Source organism: Haliaeetus leucocephalus, unplaced genomic scaffold (assembly GCF_000737465.1).
Source record: "Haliaeetus leucocephalus isolate CR32 unplaced genomic scaffold, Haliaeetus_leucocephalus-4.0 Scaffold195, whole genome shotgun sequence".
Classification (NCBI taxonomy): domain Eukaryota; kingdom Metazoa; phylum Chordata; class Aves; order Accipitriformes; family Accipitridae; genus Haliaeetus; species Haliaeetus leucocephalus.
Genome location: NW_010972631.1, coordinates 723,519 through 748,122, shown reverse-complemented (window position 1 = coordinate 748,122; position 24,604 = coordinate 723,519). Strand labels below are relative to the sequence as shown.

The 24,604-nt window shown below is 44.1% G+C and overlaps 1 protein-coding gene across 1 annotated transcript in view; it reads right to left on the bottom strand.

Annotated features, from left to right (window-relative positions):
• The window catches only part of BACH2 (BTB and CNC homology 1, basic leucine zipper transcription factor 2), a 148,795-nt gene extending 124,692 nt beyond the window's left edge, over window positions 1–24,103 (bottom strand). The window contains exon 1 of the mRNA XM_010565678.1: window positions 24,021–24,103. The gene's annotated coding sequence lies outside the window, so the exon portion shown is untranslated. The remainder of the gene's footprint in view (window positions 1–24,020) is intronic.
• Window positions 24,104–24,604: the final 501 nt, after the last annotated feature.

Genomic DNA, 24,604 nt, shown 5'->3' with positions numbered 1-24,604 from the left:
CTACTCTTCTTCTGAAACTGACCTTCCTGCTGCTTTTGCTGGATGCATTCAAACATCTGGTGTTGGCTTTGATATTTCCATCCTTGGAAAGCCCACTATTTGGGCTTGCTTAGCTGAAAATCAGTTACATTTTTAGCAACCTATGCCTTATTTACTTGGTAGTAAAACCAAAAGAAACACTTCTAATTCTCCTGCAGAGGTTTTTTCTTTTTGGTCCTGTCACAAAAAATAACAATCATATCTAGTGCACGTGGAGATCTGCTGAAGATACGCACTGTGTTTGCTTCCAATACACTCAGATCACAATAATTCCACCAACTGCTCTGGGGACATCTTTACACTATGCCTACGCATCACCAAGAGCCTCGAGAGCAGGCAGAGCTCTGCCAGGCCCCCTGTTATTGCTTTGGAGACAGAAGATGATGCTTGGCCATCGATTCCTCCATTCTGTCACCGTCCCTAACCCTGAGAAGGAAGTCTCCCCATTAGTAAGCAGATGTCAGGCTGAGGAATTTGGTCCAAGTCTGCTGACAGCTCTTATCTCATCATAGTAGTTGCCTGTTGGTAACACTGTGTAATTGTCATTTCATGTACTGTGTTTGAAATCTAGTTCAGAGCAACTGACCGCTAATTGGTTCCCAGTCTATAAGCTATTTTTCTGCCTTGGAAGTCATAATTAATGCTACTCCCTCTGAGTTATGATCATCTTGCTTCATGAATATGTTTTAGCTTTGTTTTCATTCTTAGATTGCTCTTCATCAATTCCTGGTCAGAGACATTTTGCTTACTCAAAGAATTTTACTTAATGTATTCGTCCATCTCTTTCACCTGCACCTCTTTTGTTGTTGCAGCCCTTCTTCCAGTGTTCCAGAAACCTACTTTCAGTGGTTGGGGGTTTTTTTCCAACACTTTCCCCAAAGAAGTTCTCAGAGGCTTGCCTGGCTCATGGTTTTCACCAAAGCAGGTGTATCATTTCACCCAAGACAGAGTCTGCCACTCACCTGGCACGTGGTTTGCTGGAACTGCTACCATGCCATCTTCCTCTAATCTGCCTTTTTTCCAAGGACCAATTTTTGCCTTTAGCTGAACCCCAAATACAGAGTGGCGTATTCTTGCTTTTCATGTCAACCATGTTGTTTGACCAGTTTGGATCATGAGACTCTACAACCTTGCCCTCAGTGAGTTCGGTTGCAACCTTGTTTTGGTCGTTGGGTTAGGTGGTACCCATGCACCACCAACCGCTAAGAGAACACAGCAGTTTTCCTGTCACCTATGTTCTACTTGATAAGGATGCTGCAAGATGAAAAGATTGCAGAGTACTCACATTTTACAGTAACAACAGCCATTTCAATACCTGGCTTAAAAAAGAAACCACATCTTGTAACTCAGAAGCAGCTGCGTTCTGTCTCCAGAGCTGCTGTGAATTGTTCATACCTTCTTCAGAATGACATTTTGCATTGCCTCCCTCGTCCTCAGCACACTAATACGTTAGCAGTTATTACCACCCGAATCTTATCCAGGTTCACGTTAGGACTCCCTAAATACAGTGAAACACAGAAACTTCACACCTACTGAAGCTGGGAGAAAAAAAATTCAGAAAAATTTTTTTTGGCTACTGAACTAGCTCATATTCTTCTATACTTATGGTGCTATTTGGTTCAGCAGATGGAGAATGAAAAGGAAGGTCCCTTTTGCCAACTATTTATTCTACTTCACGTGAGAGATGTTATCTACACTCAGGCCCCATGTGACAAACTCATTCTGGACCTGACAGTGAGTAAACTGTAAGGGTAGAGCAGACTGCACTTGCATGGCCAAGCCACAGACCTGAAATATTAACATTCAAACCTCAGGATTCAAGAGAGACCCAAAATGGGCCAGCAGTGAACAACAGTTCATCACTGCAAAAAGCCCAAGCCTTCAGGGAGACAGGCTCCACAGAGGGGGGAAATTTAAACCCAGAGAGGGGAGAAGGAAAAAAACAAGAGTTCAGGGTTGAAAGAGAGTCTTCTGGTTAAAATATGAGACAAAAAATGCTATTATTGGAGATATTTGGAAATCAGTGTCAGCCTTTTAATCTTGCCAAATCAAGACAGAAGACACAAACACGGAAGACAAAGAAGAGACATTCAGAAGAACATAAAAACCAGAGACGACTTAACGATACTTGCAGATAACCAGCTCTCAAGCAGTATAAATATAGACTAAGTGTAACCAATGTATAGCTTGCCTTAAAAAAGACAAACCATCTGCATTTCACCTCTTCTTGTTAACACACCATAACAAACAAACAGCCATGTAAAGGCTAAAGCAAATAACAAGGGACCCCAGGTTGTGTTAAAAACCTTCTTGTATAACCCCAAGCAACTTCTCTGTGCCTCAGCTTACACACACATAAAAGCTGTGTATACTGCAATAGGTGTCTGTAAGATGGGTTTAATTAAAATTTGGTGGTTAAAGTACTGTTCAGTGTACTCTGATACTCTGATAAAAGTTAAGTAATTTGGCCATTTGTGGTTATCTGATACATCATTTCTCCTGAGAAAACACAGCTTTTTTCCAAAGTACAGAGTATAAAAAGTGCCCTGTGTTTCTGAAACTGAAAGAGACTCTTGAACCCACTTGTTCAAATCCAGACTTTAAAATGCCATAAGCAACGCCCCTAGACTTACTGAAACGCGGACAATCGCACTGTGGAGTTACTCTCCGCCGAGAAGGAGCGATCGGCAAGCGGATACAGGACACAGCCGGTACCTGTCTGCACTAACTCCCCACCAAGTCTCCAGGAGAGAACTTCCAATGTACTTGTTTTCTAGCAAAGAGCAGGTGTCTGAGTAAATACAGGTGTCACTAAAATCTGTAGCTATTAGGTCTCAGATGAAGAAAAGAGGAAGTTGAAGGAATACTGAAATGACTAGTTCAGATTCACAAGAGAACAACTAGCTTCTGTTGCCCCAAGTAATTACAATACTGCTTCATTTGCTTTGATTATGAATTTTAATTTTGTGACACTTAACTTTCTTTGCTTGGCCTCATAATGGCTAGACAACAAATCTGTGGTGACTGTGCTGCAGTTTCGTTCCTACCTCTTGACTGTTAGCCCTCTTTCATGGAGCACGTTTTAATATTATCTGTACTTCCAGATAAGCCGGGCTGCTGCCACAATGCTCCATCAAGATCAGGTTTGTTTTCAGCTTTTGATCTTACTGCTTGTGGAAAAGCAGTAAGTGCAGACATGGAAAGGCAAGAACTGAAGCATCAGCCCAAAGAGGAATGGGCCCCAATCCCTGTTCCTAAAAGCAAGTACTTGAGATACTTGGGAAGCCCAGAGAGAACACAGGGTCACCTCCTCCTTAGTTTAACTCCTCCACTGCTGTAACTCTCTTGCCTTCCATTTTAGTGCCTGCTGAGCAGGCAGAAGAAATACTTAGGGGATGAACACCAAGGGAGGACTTTCTTGCAGAATATTTTTGTTTCATTCTTCATTAGCAGGTGGGCGACAACCGTACATAACGATGTGGGTGAGCACATGGGGGTTTCATGGAAGACAGAGTGCCAACGTTCATTCCCAGGAGGCTCAGTCTCACTTATGTGACACCCACGTTCACAGTGCAATCACAACTGCACCAGCTACAGTCTTGTGGGAGCCTCTGTTCACAGGATGCTGGTTAAAGGTATCCTAAATCCCACCCCCATCTCCGATCATCCCAAGTCCTCTGACAGCAGACTCAAACTCAGGATCCTTTATAGTAATGGACAGCTATACCAACAGCTTCGCCACTAGTATCATCTGCCAAAGAAGTACTTTTCATTATGTGTTTTAAAATATATATTAGCCTAATATATTAGCCTGATTACTTATTCCTTACCAACTTCATAAAACAACAGCACTAAAGAAGACCAGCAATACAGGAGTTTTTGATGTTTGCAACTTGCTTACAGGACCCAAAGCTAGGAGACAGCAACATTGCATCAAGAAATGTCACATTAAGGTTTCCAGTAGCTTCAATATTTCCCATTTCATCAAATGAAAAAGGGGGTAGAGAAAGGAAGAAACGGTATTTCTGCTCCACTTACTTGACAAATGCAAGAAACTGCGTATAGAAGAGATCATCTGACACAACCTCTCTGAATCTTGCTGAAACACACAAGCAAAGTGAGATCAGCCCAGGTAACTATAATTTGCTTCCGTGGTTTAGGCAAATGGTTTAAAACCCCAAAGTTTCTGGATACCTTGGCTGAATGCTTCCAAATAATGAGTACCTGCATGCAAGTATGCTTGCCAGTAAATAGGTTTCAGAATTCAGCACCTATCTATCTACACCACTTCAGTCTTTCAACAGATTAACTCCGTATGACAACTTAGCTACAAGTCTCAGCCTGGAAGCACTTCCCTCCCCCCTTCACCTAAATCATAGTCAGAAATGCTCTGAAGGAGATTAGGGAGATGATTTTGCAAAGCACAAAGCACTGACCTAAATGTGTTCCCGTTTAAGTAGGCGGAGGTTCTAAATTTGACTGAAATGGCAACGTTCAGTCCAGCCCTTTGTATTTTTCAAGATCTGCGTAAGCTTTTAAAGCCTCTCATTTCATTTAAAGTAGGTTTCACCATCTCTAGAAATGTTTTCTGCTCTTAGCCTATTTTGCTATAAACATACTGACAAACTGCACATACACATATTCTGCTGAATCTAGAGAAATGAAAGGTTTTGAGCTTCACCTGCTAGCTCCAAAACAGCAACAGCTGCACGTGATGCTCTGCCTTGTGCCAGCATTTGGTAGCAGTACTCCAGCATATAGGAAGGATGGCTGCTTCATCAGACGATGTGCTCTCTAATCTTTTACACTAGGCAAGGAGATCCTAAAATATAGGCCAGCCGCATTTCTTATTTTCATCTGTACAACACTGTTAAATCAATGGGATTTGCATGGATTAGAAAAGGACAAAATTAGACTATTTTAGTAATGGTAAAATGACATTAAGATTATAACCCATCTCACACTCCCAAGACTAATTACTTCCCAACTCAATGTATTGGAAGGCTTCTTCTGCCTAACAGAGTCACGTCAAATGAAAATAAAATAGTTCTCTTTTTTTTCTTTTAGACATGATATATTTTAAAACTGAAACAATTAATCACTTCATTTTCTTTAAAGAGTGAAAAAGGAGCACAGGCTGCTATGCTACTTGGTTAGAAACACCAGACTCGGAGGCTGCTGCCAGCTCACTGAACCCTGAGCTATGACATCTTAGCTGGCCATGATGTACTTCCTTTTGGAAAATGGAGCTCTCTTCTACACCAGTGAGGTTGCTGTTCCCCCCAGCTGCACCTGTATGGGAACATTCAGATAAAATGTCACCGAGGTTTTGAAATGATAACCAGAAAACGTGCTGTGGTATTAATTCTGCTAAACATTACAAAAGCTTGAATTTTAGTTTTTATTAGCCTCTGCAAGGCTGAATTTCCCAGAATGAAGTAATTGGTGTCTCAAAATCATCTGAAAATGGTTTTGTTGTCCTCACACTAAAGCTCTACATCCCCCCCCGCTGAGATACATATAAAATAGCTAATCTGAGAGCAACTCACACGTTGGTTTTAAAGGGACCCAAACATAAAATGCGTGGAAAGATACCCAGGACGATGCAGAGAAACACACTTCGCACATGTCAGGGACACGAGCGCTTTGGTATCGCGTAAGAGATCACCAGCCACCAAAGAACCGGTGGCAGCTGCCCATCTGTATGCTGCTCCGGTGCACGGCCACCGCAAGTCATCTCAGCCCAGCTTAGCCTACAGCTAAAGCGGGTTACTCCATTTGTAGCCGATGACAAATGAAGGGGATATTTGCTTTTAATGCAGTGAAGATTACTATGGGCAACAAGTTATTAACACAGAGCCCATGTGGACACTTGTTTAGCGGTCGCCCCTCCAAATATTTGGCGTCGAGTGCCAGTCTGGGGCCGTACCCGCAGCTGTGGGGCGTCCCAGTGCAGGTCCACACACAGCTTAGCGATCCCGGGGTGAGCAACTCCGTCAGCATCCCGAGCTGAACCCCTGGCTGTCCTATATCAAGAGTGATAATTTTCATAGCATTTTCCTCCAGAAGGCGATTTATTCTGGCTGCTTTGTTTCAAGCTGCTCGCATCCATCGCTCCCTGTACCCTCAGCAAACGCAGGGCTGGTTTACAGCCTCTGTCCTAGGGACTGCATCCCAGCAGGGTTGCATGCGTGCGCTACAGTTTAAGTACTTTGGGACTGCTCAGAGTGAAATGCATAAAATGCTAATGTATTACTAGACTCCTACAATATTTTTAAATAGCATCTCTGGTATATGGAAGCATTTTACAAGCAAGTCACTGTTCTATGACACCAAAGATTTTTATTTTATCTTTTAAAGTTTAAATATCATAGAAAAGTGGGTGTTGATAGGATCTGCCAGCAGCACAAACAAGTGTACGAATCCAGACTAGAAATGAAACCATTTCTCCACAACGGGGAAATTAAGGCAAAGCAACAGAAAAAATCCACAATATACAGCACCTTAAAAGTATCGAACAAGCAAGTAGAACAAAGATTTCAAAGCACATTTGGACATGCCCTTCTTCAGGCAACATGCTAAAACCACTACTTCTCCTCCCCTTCTCCTTGACAGACGGTCTGACTGGGCCCGAAGCCACACCACCAAGCTGTGATCCTGGCAAAACCCACAAGGTAAATAAGGTTGGACACAAAGTGCAACTGGATGAGACGCATGCGAGTGCTGAAGGATGGGATGCTGGCCATTTAGCAAGCAGCACAAACTGCTCTGAAACAATGCTCCGGCGCAATGCCAAGAGTGCTCTGGAGGTAAATGCTACATATCCAGGGCTGTATCCATCTCCAGTTGAGGCCCTCGTGCATTTAAAAGGTTAAACGCTTCAAATTTCCTGGGCAAATCCCAATTCTGTTCATATTTCTTCAAGCTACTAAAAAACCTCCAAGCAACCCACAACAAACCCTCAATTATCCAGTTAACATTTAGTAAATTTTGTTTTCTTCTGTGCTGCTAGTGTGGCATGAAGATCCAAGAAAGTGCTACCATGCTCTTTTGCAAGACAGGATATATTTTGTGAGTACCAAACCACCTATATGTGTGCTTTGTAAGAGCAGCTGGTTCCCTCAGAGCTAAAAAACACTGAGGAGATGCTAAGTCACATTATTTGGGCATTTTCTTTTGTTTTAGCATTGTGTAGCGGAACCATCTCCGTGAGACCCAATCAATAATCAAAGCTGGCCACCGCCAGATGACAAATCTCTCTGCTTCTGCAGGCTTAAATGTTGAATTACCGATGCCATTCGAATTCTGGTTCGCTTTTAACTTCAGATCAAAGCTAACATAGCTGGGAAGACAATACTTTCCACCCTCCACCTTCCCCCCCTCCTCACTGCTCTGAAATCATCTGTCTCCAAGCCAGAAGTCTAAATGGAGTGTAGGGCGAGTTCAAAACAGAGAAGGTTGATGGGAGTCTACTGCCAATTCCGCTCTGCAGTCACAGCTTGCTCCCACAGCTCCATTAGCTGCCTGCAATCAAGGGCAGCCGACTCAGTCCTGCTTGCTGTCCAGGTTTAATAGGTTCAGCTAGTTAATGAGCAATGGCTAGATTGCATTCCAAGACTTCCCATCATTCACAAAGCAATTAAGTGTACACTTCTTGGTCTCCTCCAGGAGCCCGAGAGGAGTGCCTCATTCTACTGAGAGAATAAATGCAAGCCGCAATTTTCAAAACTGAATAGCGCGACACAGTGGGAAACCATCAGAATATTCACCTTCTCTAAGTATCAAGCCAAATGCATCGCTCCTTTTCCACAAGCCTCTGAAGGGCTCCCGTACCTGTACAACCCTGGATTATAGATCGCTTTTGCCAGATGAAACCAAGAGCTATAAGCCACTGGGAAGCATCTCAGTGAGCTGCTGACAAAGCAGGCTAGGGAGCTGTCGTGTTAAGGAAACAAAAGATACTTAATTTGAAAGCCACTGCAAAGGCAGAGGCACTTTTTACATGTATACTTTTTACACATTCCCAGCGGAGGACTGCAAGGCACCTTGCAAACAACAAAACACTTATCCCCAGATTTACAAAGCTCAGAAGCTACATGACTTGAGCCCTCAGGCATCCTTCACAAAACTGGGACTATGTCCCCAGAGGATGGGGCTACCTCCAAGGGCAGAGGTGGGGAAAAAGCAAGCATTTTTTTTTTCACTTGCACATGCCCATTCACCCCCCATGCTCTTGCGCAATTTTACTGCTGTTAACGTACATACCATTACTGCTTCAATGCCCCTTCCAAATGTTTGTGTCATTTCAAGTTCCCGTTTCCCAGGCAAAGAGCCTACTGTTTTCGGGTGGTAACTTCTCCAGCAGCGCAAAGGATCCTCAGCCTCAAGTGGTTGATTCACGGTTGGACCAAAGCTGGATCCTCAACATGCTCTGAAAGGACAACCCGTTACGTGTGCGGGCTGCCTTTCCCAGGCTGCACAGCTGAACCTGAGGGAGAAAGGAGTCCTGCTGGCAAAGACCTGTTTTTTCTTTCTGTGAAGGGACTGAAAAGACATGCTGCTTCTATCTTACACCAAACGTTAAGAGCCACGATCACAGAGCTAGTGAGTAGATGGCAGCCACATCTAGAGAACAAGGAAAGAGAGATGCTGGTCATACGTTCTTCTCTCCTCGTCCTGTGTACAGCACTCGTATATGAGACTTACAAAAGCCTAGATACTTACTGCTTTATAACATCATTACTAATAAGAAAAGAACAAAAAAAAAAAAATCCCCAAACACTCAAGATCTGTTCACAACCTATTTCTGTAAAACCAGGAATCAAATAAATCTATCTTGTACAAAGGGATCTTTTGAATTGTTAAGAATCAGATTACCCAATCACTAAACCCCACTAGTTCAGTTTCTCTGCGTGAAGACACACAGAAGTATCCACTATCTAGACTGGAGATGAGTTTAAGGGGGGGGGGGAAATATTCCTTCACTCATTTACCAAAAAACTCGTCACTAAACTTTAAAAAAAGACTTTCACAATAAAACAGACTGGTCTTTTTACTCTAAATGCAAAACCTTAGTATGGAAAGGAAGCACAGCTGAAGGGTTATATAAGTTTTTTCTTCTATTATTCTCCATTTCCTTTGCGTATGCCAGTCAAAACTATAAAATACTTGTGGGAGAAATGCAGAAGGCACGGTTTCACATTCCAGAAGGTCTATTTCCATGTGCTGCATACAAGCCAGGCGACCACCCAGGAAAGTCAGGGTGGGCCACAATTTGGCCCACCAGTGCTGCGATCTCATGCTAGCAGCCCTTCTCCATCAATGCTTTGTCCTGTATTTGCTATGAGATAGCCACCAAGCCTTATGAGCAGCCGAGCCTGCAGCAGGATCACCTCTAAGCCTGCTCTGAAACAATACTAATGAGCAGCCCTGCATTTTCTCCTCTTGAGAAGTTGTGCCAACCTCAGATGCAGTGCTAAAATATTTTGAATACACTATCCACGAGAAAAAAAAAAGTAGGTAACCTTAATACAGGAGCCTGTAATATTAACAGCTCTTTTTTTCTCAAACCCTTCCATCCCCTGTCCCTTTGCCCTCCATCACAACACTTTCGCCCCAGTTTTACTGAGGAAAGTAGAGCAAAGGTGGGTCATCTGTAGTCTTGGGAAACAGTATGACCAGCTATTTCCTCTCCTTACAGCCCACGACTGTGTTATTTTCTTTTCATATGTTGATCACAGAAAGATTTGGTAACTGTTTCAGAGTCACTAAAAAGGAATCAGTCCCTCGGAGGCCAAGCTGGTTGAGAAACTCTGCTGGCTGGAGCAACAGAAGTAGGCATGACTTGCCTTCAACAAAGCAGAAGGCATTTGTTTTTAGTTAACGGGTAAAGGGCAGTAAAACTTGGCCAAGTATTTATTTATTAGACTGAAGTGCCTGCAGAGAGAGAGGAGGGCGAGATGCGTGGAAGGTTTTTGTAATCCCAACCTTGCAAGGGAGGTAAGTGAACTTTGGTTTCACTGTTGGAATACGATAGCACAGAAGAGCTTTGGTATGTGATGTAGAAACATTGATTTATGAAAGGGATGTTCTGGGGGAGTATGGGGAGAAAATGAAAAAAAAAAGGTCTTCAGAGCTTTCCCAAGACGATGCCTTTTCTACATCTGTTGGCCATTACCTTCTGTTGGTTCAAGACGGTCGAGAACACGAGCAGGTAACAAACCACTAGTGAGATTTCTGCTTTGCAGGAATGATGCTTTCATTTCAGCAGTGAGGAATGCTGACTGTACCCTGGGTGTCACTGAAGCATACTCCTCTGATTTCTCCAGCGGGAACACCAATTAAATTTAACAAAAGTAACAAGTATTAAAAGAGCCTTACCTAGTCTTGACCCAAACCAACAATCAGCAGCGTTACTACTGGATAATACTGGTACATGCTAATATGTGGCCCCTCCAACTGTGACCTTATTTGGCTTTCGGTCATGTCCTCCTCCTTGGTCTGAGGGTAACATGAGAGGGGTGGGCAATGACAGACCCCAACTCTGGATTCATATCAACTCTGGCGAACATGACTGACTTTCAGATCATGACAGGGCAAAAACATGTGGAGGTCTTCCACCAGGGATGGTACCACGTGGGGATGCTGCAGAGGCTCGCTAGATGTGTGGCAGGGAACAAGTAACAAAAATAAAGAGGAAAAAACAGGTGACCTTGCAGTGCTTAGCTGGAGCTGTCAGGCAACAGTTAATGCTGAAGACTCTTGCAATTCTGTTTATATTCTTTCACCACAAGCAGGTGTTGGGAAGCCCAGGATGGGAGGGGCATGCAGATAAAAAAAGAAAGAGGAACCACTTTTTTTCTGACGTGCATGATCTATTCAGATGAATCTTCTTTACCGACAGGCTCTTTTCCTGGAATCAGCACGGACACCCAAATGTCACTCCGGGGCCCTCTGATAAACAGACAGCATATCTCAAATGTTTAAGTTATGTTACCTGTTTGTGGTGGAGGATGACATGGTTTTGATGGGAGTTCTGGGGGAATTAAGTAATTTTTAACAGAGACATTGCTATAACCTCCAGGCTTTTTCAAATTTACATTAATTTCACTGGGGTTTTTGTTATTTTCATGCTACTATAGTCATGTGCTGTCATGTTTACCATCTGAAAAGTGAGGGATAAAGCACAGATCTCCACTGACATCCATCCCGCTTCTTCCCTTGGTCACCTTGCATACAACCGTGCATATGATTTTTTACACGGATGGATTTTGTACAGAGAAACGCTTTGACCCGCAGGATTTCCCCCCACCCGCTGCTGCTCCTTGTCCAGTGCCGCAGCCACCTCACTCTCTCCTGCTGCTCTTTGTTGCTGAATGTGAGGGTCATCAGTGCCACCGGCTGACATGATTAGTGTGGCTGACATTACACCACCGCTCTGAAGGAAGCAGGCAGAGGGCAAGGGGAAAAAAACAAAAACCAAAACACCCAAAACAAAACCTGCAGCCATTTTAGGCAGAAGGAATCAGGCTCAAATAGACATTAGCAACCTCACTCTTTCCAATTAAAGAGAAGGTCCTTGCAGCACAATAGACCTATGCGGTATTTCAATGCGCTCCCATGCTCGTAAAATCCGCACACTTCTGCCTGCCCCAACACATATCCTGGAGGTGTGCTCCAGTTCCCGGAGATCGAAGGCAAAGATTAGGGAGGGGGAAAACCAAAATGGTTAAAAAAACCAAAGGAACCCAGCATCAGACAGGAGATAAAGCCTGACCTGTGATTCAGCAGATTCAAATGCTCAGAAGTACAACAGCCTGTGCACTACTGAAAGACAGCAGCAGTCCATTACACGTATTGATTTGCAGCACTTTGTCAGCACTAATGATGTTACCTCATTAAAAGAGATAAATGCCCTACTGTTCTACCAAAAGCATCTGCTCCTTCCTCCTTCCCGCCTGTTCTCCAACAGGGCCCTCAGCAGCAGCACAGCGAAATCAAATCAAAATCCAACGCTAAACTCGCTTAGGGCTGCTTGCTAAGGTTGCTTTTTTGTTATTCTTTTTTGTTTGTTTGTTTTTAAAATGCAGTTTTTCTGCCAGGTATCTCTTCTCCTGGCACCAAAGGGGCACATTAAAGGAAAACAAAGCCCTGTGAACAACCGCAGCCCTCCTGCCAGCAAAGGACTTCTCAGAAACTAAACTAATGTCTACCTCAGATAATTCATTCACTGTTAGGTAAAACGATACGGGCTGCACCTTTGATCACAACAGGTGAAGTGACGGGTAAGGTGGCGATAATGACTTCTGTCTGTTAACACCCAACGATGTGTTGCCACACACAATGGGCCAGTTTTGTTTTGACAGATTCCTTGTTAGATGCAAAGGTAGCAGTTTACTGTAACGAATGGTTTATGCATTATTCCTTTGTGTATAGGGTCTCCAAAGTACACATTATTAAAGTCTATTAAACTCTCTATTTAGCAGAATTACCAGGGTGCCTTTGGGGAAATTGCTACAGTGAAGCTTCACCGGTATTTAAGTTCCAGTTGTTTAACAACCTTTTCCTAATCACCAATCCAGGTATCTACATTAAAGTGCAGTCGGACTTCTCCCAGCACAGCTTAAACCTGTCTATGAGCTGCTTATGGAAATTCATTTTAAAAAGTGAGTATTTCAACTTGGCATGTTTTTCATAATTAGCCTCAGACAGCTACTGCTTTAAAATAATAGGAACTCCTTCCTGATCCTCTTCACCAAGCAGAGCACTCCACAGTTAAACCTGGTTACAGAAACACTTAACTATTTGCAGCCATACAATTTATATCAACATACCAGTATCTGCAAGATACCAGCCTATTTAAGGAAAATTTGGCCAAAAAGGTCCCATTCTTTACAAATGGCTTTTCTATGAGAAAGGACCTGACCATGCAGCCCATTGATGCAAGGATGGAGCAGCCCAAAAGCTGCTCAAACTCAGTGTATGCCCAGGTCCCTCTCCTCTGGTCCGGCTACTGAACTCTCCAAGTCATATGTAAAGCAACAACAGAGCAGCTACTAACTGTTGCTTGTGCCCCTCAGATGATTTCCCCTTTTAATATTCCATGCTGCAGCTATAGCTAGCTACCCTCTAGATGTGCCTGTTTTTCGTGGCAATGAGTCTTAAACTTGGTTCCAAATTTGTAAATGTGTGCCCGTGCCTCCTGTGATAAGAACAGCTATTTTTCCAATGGGAAGAGTCTCATGTTTCTCAGGGGAGAGGAAGTAAACTTCATCATACTAGAAATTACGGGATTCAGCTTCCTGGGGTGGGGTGGAAGAGACCTAGATCCCAACCTTTCAGATTTCCTCCATGACCTTCAATAAATCACTGTTTCTGCCTCCATTTCTCATCAGTACAAGGGTGATATTTCATCCTCTCTGAGATGCCCAGAAGTGCTCAGGTTCTATCTATGGGGCAGTCAGGCTCTCCAGCAAAGAGAACCGAACAAGAAGCTAAACAGATGTCTTGTCCTTGCCACTACATCACACCGACAGTTTTACAACTTCAACACCAGTTCAATTCTCAGTCATCTTCAACGACAAAAACAACATTAATGTGTTGAAAAAATGCTGACAAAAATCTTACGAAACCAGTGGGCACAGAAACAGAACATAAATAATGAAGCGGAGTTGCTCAGCAGGGCTTCACATCAGATGAATACGCAGAATTTAGGCTATCATACAACTGCATGCTTTGATATGCCAGAATTCAAAATTTATGTCCAAGTACAGATAAAAGGAGGACTAAAGTCATCACTGGAAGCTGGTTCGTAAAGGTTCCCCTGACAAGTATGAATCAAATACTGTCTGCTTTTTGGCTCTAAGGAAAACTCAATGCCCTCTTGCAGGCCTACACAATGAAGCTGTTTCCATTGTGACCAAAAGTCCTTCAGAGAACAATCCTTGGAAAAAAAGCACAGCAAATGGCTGAGCCTATTTTAGCCATACACTAATTCCCTATAAATCAATGGACAAAAGTGCTTCCCTTCTCCAGTTACAAAACCTGAGCCAAATCACCTTCTCTGTTTTACAAACACAACCTCATTGACGTTGCTCAAGTTACACATGCACCAGAGCAGATTTTGTCCTTGCATGCAATAGGAGGCCAAATCTCCCATAGATAAGAAAGCTAACAATCTGTTCATCTTAACTGAAGTGGGATGAGGAAATTCCCTTTCACCTTTAAAAAGGAGACATATGTCTAAGAGACAGAAGGGAAAACACCACTAATTTCACTTCTTCAGTTTGCCTCTCCATTAGGAAAGACTCTCATATGCTTAGAAAGGACATGTTTTTCAGGCTTTTAAGTTTACTTTATCCAATTGCAGATCAGAAGTCCAAGAATATCAGACGTTGGCTTAGAAAGTCTCCAGCATCTACTTCACTATCCATTAAAGAAGTACCTCTTCCATCCTGTTTGACAGGGGTGGTAGATCAAGGGTGCAGCTCTACTGTAGCCTGAAGCCCTCAGTCCCTTTTTTCTATCTTGCTCCTTTGCCTCAAGCCTAGTTTCACGAGCACGAGGTGAGATGGTTCTGCTGAGCTGCACAAAATCCAACCACGTCTTTAGTTAGTTGTTGGCTGGATTCACCCCATGAAGCAGCTCATGGTCCAGCTTCATAAACACCAACACAGGTGCAAGAGGGCATGGGGGAAGTCCTGGCCAAGGACACTGTGGGGAGAGAAAGAGGATGAGCAGCCCTAAGTGGGCCTTGCTTAGCCTGCCATGAAACTTTTAGTCCTTGATGCCAACCAGAAGACATCGTAAAAACACAAGATAGTGTGTAATGTGGCATTTAACACCGGCATTGCAATACACGTGTCTAACGTTCCCATCTTCTTAGGTCTTCGTGTTTATCACGTCAGATGACAGACCTCACAAAAGCACCTGGCAATACGACGTCACTTTTGTTCCAGGGTTTTGGGTGTAGACGTGGTGCAGCCTTCATTTGTTACTGCTGCACGTGGACAAGCAGCTACCTCAGCCAAGCTGTCGCTTTGTCTCTCCTGCCACCTACTGTACTGAAAATCAAAACATGTCTCACCAACTCGCATGTGTCTCCACTGCTCTTTGGAAATACCAACCTTTAGTTCTTCTGGAAGTACCACTGTGCGCGTGTGGGAACTCCCTGCTGTCACAACTCCTCCAGCGATGCTACCCAGCGTTTCCCGATGAAGGCTAAATGCAGCACTTTGAGCTCTACTTAACTCACTGATGCTTCAGGGTTAAAATTAGCATTAAATACTAAAAATTCTCCAGAGTTTAGGGCATGAACTCCTCTTCCCCTTTGCCCCACAGAGAATTAATCACAGAAGATTTATTTTAAACTGTGAACAGGCCATGATGCCCCATAAACCTCCGTCCCTTTATTTCCTGTTATTTCCGATGACAACACTCACAAGGGGCAAAACCCAGCAGAAAAATAACTTCCCATTGGGCGTGTGACTGTCAGCCCGTGGGCAGGGGCGAAACTCTCGCTGCACTTGAGCTGCGTAACCAAATGAGCGTCACCCAAGAACAGACCCGCCAGATGCAAGAGTCTGCTTCAGACCGTGGTTTACCCTTGTCCTTTTAACCTCTCGCTCTCAAAAAGCACAGCTGAGCGAGTCTGGCTGTGCCACACACACCCTCGGCAGGGCAGTGCTACCTGTGCAAGGTGTCTTCCCCAGGAGCAGCAGGTGGTCCCGCTGCCTCCGACGCCACCGGCTGCAGAAGGGGCTCCACTGATGCTTGTGCCCAAGTGGCGCGTCCAAGGAGAAGACAATTATTTTGTCATAACCATCTGGGTTCTGCCATCCATCCAGATACCGTTAATCACAGTGAACAGCATCGAGAAGGGCAGCAACAAGTCTGAGCTAGTCCGGCACAGTCCAAGCCCACCACAGGGGCTTTGAATCCAGTCATGGTACGATGTGGAAACCAATAAGCAATCAACCCAAACCCGAGTAGACAGATATCCCATGTTAATTATTTATGCCATGCTCCCAGAAGGCATGACAACTTTATTTTTTGGCATTTTATTATTAATTTTGATGAAGTATTCAAATAGAAAACAACAAGCTGAAGTTGCTAAAAGAAATTTCATTATTTTCTAGTAAGAATCTACCTTGTAAGTGCTGGTTTATTTTCCCATATATGGCATTCCCTTTTACCTAATCAACAGCTTGGGGCCCTATGACAGCAGATATCTTTGATAAAAGGTGTATTCTGATGAAGAAGAAAGACATTCCACATTTACATGATCAAGTAAGCTATCAAATGTATTTATTTATGCTGTGGCCATAGTAATCAAGAGGTATTAAATGTGGAACTGAGCATCAGTTAAATGCATTTTAAATCTGATTTTTCACTGGTTGCAGTAAGGAAAATCATTGAATAGCAGGAGTCTTTAGGGTCTTTACAGACTGCAATTAGAGAAGCGGATACAGAAGATAAATTGCTCTACTCATGCAAAAGCAAGTCCTACTTTTGTAAGTAATAGTGGGCCTTTCATCTTAGCATTTAGAATTTAATCAACTGAGAAGAAAACATTCATGTAATTCCACTCACTCACAGATAAACATCTCTGAAAAATGAGGACATCTTTCTTTAAACAAATCTGGCAAGGCTATAACTAAAAATATTTGCGTAACACACACAGTTCGGTACCGACACAGGAAAACAACTGTCATGAGTAACTGGAGTGTCTAATCCCAGCTATTTAGCCACTAAAATGCCTCAAGAGCTGTGATACATCCACTTAAAGCCAAATATGGCCCACAAATATCTATTAAACATGAATGAATTTATCAAGGAGCAACAGTAAGTTCCCATTAATTGCACAAAGGCTGCAATCAGGTAAAAAAGATTTTTTTTTGCAGCATGTGACCAGAAGCGGCTTTTGCCGACACTAATTTAATTTAGAACAGAATCAAGGCAAAAAAACCGAAGGATTGCGTTAGCAGTTAGTAACGCTACAGGAGCTATCAGTGAAAAGCTAATGGAATGAACAGAGCCTTAAAACAACTTGATATTTTTTAACACAAACTTGAAAAACTTGCTACTGCAAGGGCAGTGCCAGAGGATGCTCGCACATCCTCACTAGAACCTCTCAGACAACTCTCAAGGATCCCTAAGGATGCTCCAAGGGAATTAAAGAAACCAATTTTATACACGCTGTGCTGTCTGGATTGATGTCTCACTAAACCAACAGGCAAAGTTTAATCTCCAAAAGGACTTCTACCTCTGCTGAGCTCGACTGAATAGAAAGGAAAGAGATTTAAGCCTGTTTGGTCTATGGCCGACAGAGACTTTCTAGCAGAAATGGAAGTCAGCCGATGAGCAGGTGATAAGCTGCTCCCAGAGTTTCCCTTGCTTTGAGAGGAGTGGAGCGGCTGGGAGATTTTCAGAGCAGATTCTCCAAACAAGCTGTTAAGAGAAGCCGCTATCCAGAAGGCTCGACAGGAGGAAGAAGGAAGCAGGGAAATCACAGTTAATGGGATTTGGCCGCAACCAGAAAATGGCTAGGTTTCCGAATACATTACAAATAGTCCTGGGCTTCACCACTGCACCAGTTCATTGCTGGATGAGAAAAATTTACATAGATTTAATGCCTTAAAAAGCTCCACGGAAATTTAGATTAATCTGTTTAGAACAACTGTTGCCTCTCCCCTGGGATGCCCTGTAGATGCATACATGAAGAAGAGGAAATTGCCACCACTACACCATAACATTTATGATGTTCTGTAAGGAGGAAGTTGTCAGGCTAGAGATTTATTTATTTTGAGGTTATTTCATAAGTTCCATAAATGAATGTTTGCAATACAGGGAGGTCACTGCCCCACTCATCTTGGGTTTCACCTCTCAACCCGCTGACCCCTCTGCAGAGAATTATAAAGTTTGCCCAAGTTTTCTGCGGCAGGGAATTGCTATCCGATCCTGTCAAGCGGGATAATTTGAGCTCAAAAGTAGAGGGTTACCTCGCTCCCAGAGCATCTCTCCTTGGCACAACTTCAGATCGAGGAAAGTTATACAGCTACGGCACAGAATAAGGTCTTTGGAAGGAAACTCAGCGCTTTCAAGCCTGGAGGAAAGCAAGCAAGCCCCAGCTACGAGTTGCATTGCTTTGGAAAGAGCAACTTCAGCAGGAGGTCCCCAGTGCTTGGTGAGGGAGGCATTGAGGAGCTCCTGCTCATCCTCCAACCTAGGTGGAGAGAGAGTTGGTTGCTTAAGGAGACAATGAAAGAAAAATTGCTGTAGACGATGCCCTTTACCTGTGCAAACTGAAGCCAAGCATGGGACATGATGCAACACGTACCAACTCCACACTCATCCTTCCTCAGATCCCAAAGGAGGCAGCGCCACAGTACGTGCGAAGGCAGAAGATGCCAGCAGCAGAGAAATTTCTGGTCTAATTGTGAGATAGAGGAAGAGACACTAGGAGCAGAAGAATGGAAATGATAGGAGAAGCGAGATAAAAAAATTACAGGGCTGATAGCATCTTATAGACAACACACTTGTAGAAGAAAGGGAGGAAGTTGAGCGACTGTGAAAGAGGGGGAAGGAAGAGTAAGGCTGATTTTCCCGATAGTCAGGTCATGAATAGTTCCCAAAACCTGTCTAGTCGGGCTGGTTGTCCAACGTAGAGATGCAAAATGCAACACACGCAGCATCTTCGGATTGGAAAAAGGAGGTATTGGGGAGTGGGGCACTCTGCAGGGGAATTAAAAAAACTACAAGTCTTCTAAGTGCCATAAATAGAGATGAAGCTATTGAGCCCTCAACCGATAATGAACATGAACAGTTAACCGTGGAGTTATGCAGAATTGTCCACTAAGACAAAAATCTTAAAAACTTTGGCTCCTCACAAACATCTTTTCTTTTGAAAATCCCACAGCCACTGCTGGGAGATTAGCTTTATAAAGTGAGAATTTAACTGGAATTGCAGCTCTGGGTAACTACAGGAAATGTTGCTCACAGCAACAGAAAATGTAGGATAATTAGGTATTTTGGGGAAGAGGGGAAAGAAAGTAACAGTAACTATGCAAACAGAATAAATAACAACGCTGTCCTTCCCTGGAACCTTTCTGGGGATCTCAGAGCAATCTACAGCCATTCCTCGTTAAAAGCTGCCATGCTACGGCCACAGCTTATTGCACAGTCTGGGTCCCAAGCCTGGCCATGCTTCTCATCCTTATACTCTTATCCCCCTGCTGATCCTCACCCCAGACATCAGCTGTAAGCTGAGGGGCAGGGATCCTGTTGCAGGTTTGTGCAGTCCGGGACCCCAGCCGGGACTCAGGGTGCTGCCAAGTGCTCCTTCAACATAATTAACGAGGCGGCCCGATCAAGAGACACAGAAGACAAAAGGTTTCCGCCAAGTGAGAAAACTCTTAAGCACGAGAAGTGAAGGCTCTCCCCATGCCGAACGTGCTTAGCGGCACAGCCCGGCAGGGCAAGTGGGCTGGGAAAGCCAGCCGCCTTTCAGACAAAACTGTAAAAAAGAAGCGGGAGGAGAAAAAAGGAAAGACAAGGTCAAGCAGAGGGAGGCAGGCTCCAGACAAACCTTCCCCTCCCCAGAGGAAAGCACCTCAATGGACATGGCCGTGGAGTCTGTAGAAGATGCTGCTCAGTGGGGGAAAGGGTCAAGTTAAAACACAAACCCACGTTTACACACTCCCATGAGTTCCTTAACTGCAGCTGAGAATTTAATGATAAGCTTTGCATTGGAGTTGTCTGCTTTCACACGTTTTCCACCAATTTCCAGTTCCAGTTTCTGCTCCTACTCTGATTTTTAATCATCATTGTGACAAAACACTAATATTCAGATATTACCTTGCTAAGAAAACTGGAGAAACCAGAAGTTCTATTAACAATATTTAAATACAGTCCATGCCTATTTAAAGGTCTGAATGCATCTCGTTAGAACGCTGCATAAATTAACCCAACCTAATTCTCCGGGATGCATCAAGATCTAAAAAGCCCCAAGTTTGATGTTCTCTCTTACCACCCACTTAAAAAAACCAAAACCAACACGCCGGGGTTAGCTTAGGTTGCAAATGGTAACAAAATCAACATTCAACTGAGTAAATGCAATTTACTCCCCGATGTAACAAAGATCATGCCATAACCAGTTCAAAACCAAAACAAGAGGCTCTCCCCTGCCCCCTCCATGCACATCCCCCCCCCTCCATTTTCACTGTTAACGATGCCCCAGCGCAGCCTTCCCACTTGGAGTCCCGCATCGCTCCCTCCATCCCTCCCCACCGCCTGAAACCATCCCTGGACGGAGCGGAGTGCACAGGCTGCCGCCGGGCTCCCCGTCTCCACCGCCCCGCTCGCGCTGGCGGCCAGACAAAGCAAACTCCGGTTGCATCACGGAGCAAACTCATTTTCCAGCAACCTCCCAGCCCGGAGTTTACCGCTACTGTAATCCGGTGCTGTCAACAACGCCGCCTTTGTTGCACGCCCGTGCGCGCGGCTTGCTTGTTGGTTGGGTTGTTGGTTTTCTTTTTTTATTATTATTGTTATTTATTTTAAGGAGAATTTTTGTTTTAAATGAGTAATCTGTTTTCGAGTGATTTCTCCTCCGTGCTGGCTCCACCCTGTACTGTAAACGAGACATTACCTTATACAAGAATGAATCTGCTGCATTCCTCTGTCTAGCTGCCTCGCAGCACATTTCCTACGCTCGCTCGCAGCAGCCCCGGCAGCGCACGCTCTCCCACCCCTTCCCCCCCACCTTTTCTTCTTTTTTCTTTCTTTTTTTTTTTTTTTTTCTTTTTCACTGCCTCACTGTGTTTTTGTGTAAATGATCTCACATGACTCAACAAATCCATCTGCCTGGAGCAGGCCAAGTTTGGAGCCTTCCCAGGAGGGAGGAGAAGAATTGCTTTGTGGAAAGGACCTGGAGCTTTGCCCTTTCTCTGGCTCAAATTACCCGCCTGTCAGGCCTGACGGATTTGGCTAAAAATAAAAGGAAGCGGGCCGTGAAAAGGAGATGAATGAGCTCAGCAGTTCCTTAGATAACATGGGCCTGGTGTTGCCCAAAGATCCCAGAGCAGGAACTTCAGATGCCAGGCATGTAAGCATGGTGCTGCAGCCTAGGTGAACTTGGCTGCTCAGGGACCAAAAAAAAAAAAAAAAAAAAAGGCAAAAAAAAGGCACAAAAAAGGGCAAAACCAACCATATGCTGTTGGAAATAAACAGATTAAAGATGCGCAGAACAGGAAAACTGCCTGTTGTAGGTTTTGAGCTTGTAAAAGGGGAGATTTACGGCGTTTCCAGTGGGGAAAGGGGGTGTGGGGGGGTGTGGCGGGGGGACGCACGTGATGTCAGCCTCCCGCCCTGCCCGGGGAGCCTCAGCATCCTCCCTGCAAATGCCTGCCCAGCGCCCGCAGCGGGTATTAAGCACTTAGTTTGGCAATGTAATGACACACTGCAACAATCTGTAATGCGAGGCAGTCAGCAAAGCCCTGGCTCGCAAAGCTCTTTCTCCTAACCATTAACCATATGTTTGGCTCCGCCGCCGCCCGAGCAAGCGGGTGTTCCAGCGCACCATCTGGTTTCTATCCACACAAGCAACTGCAAAGCACAGAGTATTTCCCTCTGGAGCCATGTCTTCCTCCCCGGCTCCCCCTCCCTGCCCGGCCCCCCACTCCTCCGCTCCCTGTCTCCTCCTTCGCCCCCTTTCCGCGGCGGCCTCTCCTCCCCACCGCGACGCTGGGGACCATGGCCGCCCCACCGAGGGCATGGCAGCAGAGCAGGGATGCTGCGTCGTGTCACCCCCGTGAGCTCGCACCCCTGCGCACGCTCACGCACGCAGAGGGATCGCGTCCCTCGTCACCGATGCTTGGGGTAACATGTTAAAAAATAAGCGTGTTCTTGAGCAGTCCAGGAACCGGGGCGGTGCCCACCGCATCTCGCTCACGCACACACACACGCAGGGAGCGTTCAGTTTGGATTACATCAACTCCATGCCGACACTGCAGAAGGACTTCAAGAATGAACCTAACAACAGGAGGACAATTAGCAGTGTTATCTGCTGCCCCCAAACAGGGCTTTCTAGGCACATTGGGTGTTGGTTCCTCCATCCCACCAAATTAAGAAGAGTCTGGGGAAAAAAAAGGTTAAAAAAAAAAAGGGGGGGGGGGAAAAAGAGAAAAAGAAAGAGGAATGGAATGAGAACTGAAGAAAAAGGAATGAAAATATTTACTTTTCCTGTGATAACTAATCAAGCTCTTCCTGAAACTATAAAAAAAAGCTTTCAAGTGTTATTTTTTTAGAAGACCTTGTACCATATGTTTGCTTTATGATTTTATGAATTCTAACTACTATTTATGTTTTTAAAGCACTTCCATCCTTCTGTTTGTTTCTGAAGTCACCTATGGGAGATCAGCAGTAATTTTCCTCTCAGGTTGGCCAATTTAAGATTAATCATGACCTAATGCAAGTATTCAGGGATGCAAGCAATAGAATATTCAGCAAATCCCACACTTGCTCCTTTAAAATAAGTTTATACTCTGCAATGAGTCACACATACAGTGTTTATCCAAGTTACCAGTGCTACAAGAAAAAAAAAGCCCATTACATTTGCAAATACATACAAATCGCAGCTGTAAGCACCCAACTGCTTACACCAGGACTTGTTTCTATGACTGGATATTGATTTTTTAATAATGTGTCATTATACCAATGTTGATACAGCAACTATCTTCCCGGAGTATGCAATTTAATACTAAATAGAAGCTGGCTCTAGGAAATACCAAATCCACACCCATTCACATGCTATTTAAAGGCCCTTCTCGGTCATGACTATAGCAATGCAAAGCCACAACTGTGTTTTTCCCACCTAGCACCTAACAAAGAAAATGCAAAGGACTCGCCAGTTAAAAACAGCTCAGTCTAAGGCAACCAGCTCTGCTGATCTCCTTCTCCATAAAATACTGCAGATCCTCTCCAATCGGTGCTGGAAACCAAGAGGCTATGTTGAAAAAGATGCATGTTTTTTCCATCTCCTCATACGTGTGAGAAATCAGTGCACGAAAAAGCGCTCTGTAGGCCCTTATCCTGGAATCAAATAGACATGGGGAAAACCCATATGCCTGTGAAAAGCCTGATGACTTCACTGGGATTGCCTAAGAAGTTTGAGGGTAGGATCTGGCCCCAATTACGAATGTGGAGTGCAATTAGCACTGTAAACTCCCCCCCTTCATCTTCCACTCCCCCTCAGTGAGGGAAATAATTAAAATGATTAAAAACATAAGAGATGCATTTTAGCTAGCAACATACATTTCCTGTAAAATAGGATCTAAATACGTTAAAGTCCATTATTTGAAGGTAAGATTGTGGCAAACATATTAGCAGCATGCTTAAACATCACACATTAGGTTTCATACAGCCATGCAACAAGAAATTGTCTTCATTCACACACGGAAAACAACTAGCTGTAGTCCTCTAAAGCAGTAAAGGTCTAGGTCTGGGTCTTTTAGCAGATAATGATAACTGATCCAGAAATCTTTTAAAAGGGGGAATTCAAGGGAATAGTCACAGATTCAGAGTTGTGCAGTCTGAAGGGACAGCTAATCATTTGACCTTCTTTCATAAAACAGGCATGAAGCTTCCCCGCCTGCATCGACACAGCTGTAAGAGGTTGAATTAGAGAATCTCTTAGGGTAAAAAAAACCTATTAAAAAAACCCCAAGAACAGCCTCAGAATCAACAGCCTGACATAAGGAAGGAAGCTACCACAGCTCCAGCAATGTTGTCCTATTCAGCAATCACCCATGCTGTGGGAACACTCACACCCTCTCACCTGGTCTGAATTAATTTCACAGCCAGCCACTGGGTCTTGTTATACCTTGTCACCTTCCTCTCCTCCTCAGTCCCTGACAAAGGGCCCCTGTCAGCCTGAAACCCAGACGGTTTTTAAAGCATAATAAAAAGCGGTGTCACATTATTACCTGAATCCACTGAGTCCTCCTGCCAATAATGATGTTTTCGCAATCACATTTTTCTGTTTTTAAAAACTTCTCTCTTGCCTCATTGCTCTGTGTGAAAAACAACACAAAAGAGAAAATCGATTAACTGCACGTGACTGTCTATTATTTGCATTACAGCAGTTGGCTTTCCCAGCAGATATTTGGGCCTTTTTTTTTTTTCTGCCATGTGTCATAAAGATATTAAACAAGAAAAAGTCCTTTTCCCAAAATTGCTCATTGACCAAATAGAAGCAACAGAGAACAATCTGGAGGGGCAGCCGAGGTACCACTGCCCATCACTTGTAGAGCTGTGCAGGAGAATGCAGCTCTCCCCGGGGCATCCTGCCTGGCAGTGCCGGGACCAACGCCAAGCAGACACTCAGTGCCACCAAAAGCAGAAATACGGAGGAAGAGAGAGCTGCTTAAGTTTCTTTCCGTTTCAACAGTAAATACATGCCACTAATAACTGCAGCAGCAATGTAAAAATAATACTTGCAAAATTACATCGACAGTAAATTACTTAATCGTACAGTTTCCCTGAACTTTGCACCTACAACATTATTTAA